Source organism: Pinus tabuliformis, chromosome 7, assembly GCF_031772625.1.
Source record: "Pinus tabuliformis cultivar Carrire ecotype Pingquan chromosome 7, CPIR1, whole genome shotgun sequence".
Lineage (NCBI taxonomy): Eukaryota > Viridiplantae > Streptophyta > Pinopsida > Pinales > Pinaceae > Pinus > Pinus tabuliformis.
Genome location: NC_142293.1, coordinates 1,353,773,912 through 1,353,779,780, shown reverse-complemented (window position 1 = coordinate 1,353,779,780; position 5,869 = coordinate 1,353,773,912).

Genomic DNA, 5,869 nt, shown 5'->3' with positions numbered 1-5,869 from the left:
TGTCTAGAATCTCGAGAGCTGTCACTTTCGTTCCTTTTCAACTCTTTAAAAGTAAAAGGATCATCTTGAGCACTTGTCCCTTCAAGCTCATTAAAAATCGAAGGCGACTAGAGATATCTTTTGTTTTTTTCTCGACTCTTTAAAAATGAAAAAGTGGAGTTGTGTTCCAAAGTCGTAAAAATTAATTGACTGCAGATAACATCCTCCACGCTCGCTACTAAGTTGATCTTAGGTTGAAACATACGGCGATAAATTCGGAGTCCACCAATCAAGGAATTCCTTTTGATGGGAATCCTAGTCCTTTTCCTCCTTTTGGAAATATTGGTGCTCCTTATATGGCTACATTGTCCCTTCTGTGATTTACCATTGGCTTGCCAATATGGTTGTTTTCAAACTCCTTGGTTCAAAATGTCGTGTTTTCTCCGCAATCGAGTACTCCTCCAACTGGACAAAATCAACCCCCAGTTGATCCTAAAGTTGACCCTTTGCCTCCTTGCTTGTTCGTTTCTTCCTCCGCCTTCTTCCTCTTTGCTTGGTGAAGGTATTGATAATAGTAACCAGGTGGCTAAGAAGAAGAAGAAAGGGAAGAAGAAGAAGAAGCAGCAAATTCAGCAAAGGGACAACCAAGCAACCATTGCTTTGAATGCAACATCTGATGAGAAACCACCGGTAAAGCCTCACAAAGTTCGATATCCATGCAAACTTTGTGTGGGAGACCATCTTCTTCGAAATTATCCGGATATTCCTCGGATCTTAGAAGATTGGTCTTCCTGTTCACATCATCTTGTGTCATCAACTTCTCAAGATCATGTTGGTGGCACACCATCAACTAGTAGCAGTAAAGATCATGGAAAGAAGGGAAAAGTTAAGTTTCCATGTAGGTTATGTCAAGGGAATCACCCCATTCATCTTTGTCGCTATTTGGATGAAGCCCAAAAGGTGTTGGATAGGTGTTGGATGAAGCCCAAGACTTAGGCAACATTGGGATCTAGGTGGATCTATTGATGGAAAGATTGTTGTGAGAATTGTTTGGGATCCAGCTATCAAAAGATTCATTCATGTCCATTTAGTAGGGAAACTCAGGGTAGCACAATTGTTTGTATGGGATCTTCATATCAGTATACAAATGTGCCTGCTATGGATAGACATGGATTGATATGTGCCTGTTATGGATAGACGTGGATTGATTGAGGGCAAGCAATAATGGGGAAGGACGATTTGTAATATTCCCTTTTCTTGATATGGTCAAAATGAACAAAATCTGCCAATGGTATTTATTGTGGTATTTTCCCATGGTATTTGCCTTTGTTTTTATTGAGCCGAGTGTTTTATTCTATAACCGAATGTGAAGGTGATGTGTAAGTATGTTTGTTCATTTTCAAATAAAAATAAAATATTCTCTAAATAAAAAAGCAGTGTCAACCATAATAATAATAAAAATACACTATGCATATTTAATTAGTTGTCCATATGGTAAAGTAATTACAAGTAAAAAAAATAGTAAGTGAGTAATATTTTTAACACTTGATATCAACTTCATATATATCTATATATAAAAAAATGTTCAAGAAAAATATTTTAATATAAATTATATTGATAAATATATATCAATAACAAAAAAACAAGTTCAATGCACATGTTATGTAACTCTCATGACTTTTAAAAATACAATTTAAACAATAACAATTTACACATTCTATTTTGCACTCTAAAATAAATATGTACCTAAATAAATTTGATCCCTAAGCTCATGTTAAATCCGTGGTTAAAATGAATCTATGCTAACATGTCATGTAACTTGCATCACATTTAAAAATACAATTTAAACAAAAAAATTACAAATTGTATTTTGAACTCTGTTTAAACAAACTTAATCTCTGTACTCGTATTAAATCTGTAATTAAAATAAATCTATACTAATAATATCATCGGAAGAATAAGATATACAGAAAGACCCGTTAAGTTGAATGGCATTGATAAGACATAAAAAGACACAACTTAAGTTGGACGGCAATGAAATTTGTAGCAAGACAGCAATGAAATTTGGTAAAACCATATTTCATGAACGAGAGGGCAATGAAATTTGTATCAAGACAGCAATGAAATTTGGTAAAACCATATTTCATGAACGATATTTCATGAAATTTTGTAAAACCATATTTCATGAAATTCAGTAAAACTCGTCGACTTGGGGCCATATTTCATGACCAGCTTGTCAACATGACGAGAAAGAATATTGCTCTCCGCTGAGGAGACACCGACTACTATTTCATGACCAGCATGTCATCATGACGCAAAAGAATATTGCACCCTGAGGATACACCGACTACTGGGTCGTGGAGCCAGTCAATGTGCTTAATTTCGATGGACATTTGGATGATCCTTATTACGATAAAAGTGGTGCTTTTTTTCTAAAAGGGAGGGTGATAAATGCTTTCCATAACGATGTAACGTTTTCTTATTAAAATGTAATTTTGGAGGTCAAAGAAGAGATATGAATGGTTGATATGTAATAGATTTATGTTATAGATTTTTATTATAGATATTTATCTTTTTCATTAAAAATGTAGGTTTTACATTCTTTTAAAAATAATATATATATTTTTAAAGGGTATTTAATTTATTTTAATTATTTTATTTAAGTTTAATAAGAGCTTTCTCTTTTCATCCTTGGAATTTTTTTTTAAACAAAGAGAAGATGTGATTTTCTATTATTATTATTTCCAAAGAAAAAAACACAAAAATGCTTAAATTCATAAAACTCCCTACCTTCATTTGGATTGGAAATCCATCTGCAAAATACAAGGTCAATCCACCAACTTTGTAATAGTTTTAGAGTTTTCTAGAAGTCTACGTAGAGAGAAGTTAGTAATGCAATAAAATATAATTATTTTAGTGACCCATGAAGGGTTTCACTTGGCAGAGGCGCAATGTTAGAGAGTGCAAGACAATGTGGCATCGTTTTCCCACCGCCGCCACCTTGCTCCTTGCCCAAAAAACGACATTTTCTTGGTTTTGTCTATCTTTCCATCCTCTCCTGGGATTCGAAATGGATGGTTGTGGATAGGAACAAATGAGGGGCGGGGAGGAAACTGAATTTTGATATTGATTAAATCAAAACTAGAAGGCAAATCGAGAATAAAGGAATTTTGATACTAAATTTAAAAATGAGAGAGGCGAAGTAAAAAATGAGTATCAATTTGTAAATTTGAATTTGGATTTTAACTAATTTTTTTTTATGTATATCTTCATTTGAACCACGACATACGAATAAAGTCAAAAGAGAGAGGTAAATTTTTATTTGATTTCATTAAGGGGTTTTCCGATAACACTTCACAATTTTCCCATGTATCTTTGTGTATATGTTTTTGGTTTTTTAACACCTCTCGATACAATTTCTAACTATATTTCCTTAAGTACTCTACCATTTGTCCCTCTCTAATTTTTCAAGTATGTCGTTTTGTAAGGTTGATTTTGTTGGGAATGCTTCCCATTGTTTTGATTCTATTTTCTGCATATATTATAACATTATAAGGGATGGTTCGAATGCGGTTGGCTTTGGGGATGGTGGGAACTTAGTTGTGTTTTCATGCAAAGGAAAGTAACATTCTAACATTAACATTATGTTTATTAAGGAATCGGATCAATGAAGTTTGGAAAAAGAATATCAAGTTTAGAAACAGAGTACACTAACTATTTTGTAAATTGGTATATTATTTTTACTGGATAGAATCTAACATTAACATTATGTTTAATAAGGAATGGGATCAATGAAGTTTGGAAAAGGAATATAAAGTTTAGAAAGAGAGTACACTAATTTTTCTGTAAATTGATATATTATTTTTATTGGCTAGATAGTGTATCTAATTAAGCCGATAGGTCTTGCTTTTAAATTAGTGCATCTCTGGTTTTCATCTCAACCTCCCATATCTATCTTTCTTTTGAATCCGTGCATCTCTGGTTTCCATCTAAACTTCCCATATTTGTATGACATATGTGCACAAATTTTTAAGCACCCTTATGCTTTCCACTTGACATGTGTTTGCATTGCCGGAATTACAGGAGAGTCTGTTTGAATTTTTCATGGATTTTATGGTTTCATAATGCGCTCAACTCCCATTGTGACGAAAGTGTTTCAAATCAAAGAGTCGCGGAACTGAAGCACAGGTCCTCTCCTCCTCCTCAATAATATCCCCACATTCTGCAGATTATCAGAGGCCGCGACTTTAGAATCCGTAAAATCCACCGTAATTCAACTTTTCGCCTACTAAAATTACACAGTTTCTTGAACCACCCCAGTTTTATGTTCCCTTGGGGTTTTCTTAGTTGTCGATCTTCACAATGGGCGTTGTTTACAGTTTTGAGCTTCTTGGCATCTTTCATTTTTTGAGCTTTATTCTGCCAACGCAAGAGACGTCCAACGAGCCCGACTCATAAGAGTTGAAACTATTGATGTCGCCGCCCTTATTACTGGAAATACAAATATCTCCTAAAGCTTCCGTGGGAATGAAGTAAAATGAGGGTTTGTTGCAGCCTTTACCGGTGACCGTGCATCAAAATATTGGCAGCAAATTATTGACCTTTGGCACGCTAATTATGAAGCCCTTCCTGGATAACACCGATAACACCAATATATGGCCAATGTTGTTCTTCATAGGTGATCTTCAAATACTGACACTCTTTCTTATAGGCTTATATTAGAGATTTTTGTGACCTCCATTTGCTTTATTACTTGGACCCTGCATGTTGCATCAGATGGAGGTGCTCAGAAACGGTATCAGATTCACTCTATGTCGCCCTCTAAACCTAGGATTGTTGTGATTTTATTAGGCATTTGTATTTCTCTAGTCATGGATGGCTTTAATTTGAAATTGTATTCGCAAATTTGAAGAATGCTTTGTTTCAAGCGAAACGCGAAACAATGACAGGGAAATTACTTGTATGATATGTGCAACCATGGCTTTAGAAATACCTTGCTGCATTGTAGCGTGTAGCGCTATAGGTGGAGTTATCGCTTGAGACTTATAGTGCGTTGAACGAGACCTGGAATGTGCTTAGGAACTCGACCTTTGTGGCTCGTCTTAAGACGACAACAATCAACTTAAGTTAATATTGGCTTTCCTGTATAATGTGCTTCCCGTGGTTAATATATTTGTTCCTGTTAATCTCATTTGCATTACAAAGATAAAACTGTGAAAATACCTATTTTTAGGATATTGATACATGTAATCTATACAAGTTTAGAACCACCGCTTCAAATATCATTTCCAACCTGTCCGATAAAGCTTATAATGTTCCAGGAAGGAACGGATTCGCTAAAGGATCAACTCCATAATTTTTTAGTGGCGCTGCTTACCATCTCATTCAGTGTTGGAGAGATATATCCATCAATGATTGCAGGTCATGTTTTCAATTAGCAACGAAAACCCTCTATAAATGTTGTTCTCTGAAGCGAGGAGCTCAAGCACTATTGGGAAGCTGTAGGGCGTGATATGAAATATTCTCTTTCTCTTTTTATGGTACTAGTCTACCTGAATCCTCTGGGCTAAACCCTTCCACGAAACCTGCCCAGACTACTCCAGGTACTGGAACTTAACCAACCACGTCAAGTAATGTAGATTAAATATCTTTGTGCTGAATTGATATTTATGATATGCGCCTTACTGGGATTATATAGAGTCCAAATTCATTCTTATTATAAATCTGAAGCGGGTTTTATCTAATGGCTAGCAATTATATCAAATTGTAAACAACATAGAATCCTACTACCTTTTTCCGCAGAGAGATTCCTTACACCTTGGCTAGATATGCTATGCATATAGGACCATGGGATTGTAATTAGCTTGTGGTTCTTGAGTTGCCAATGGTT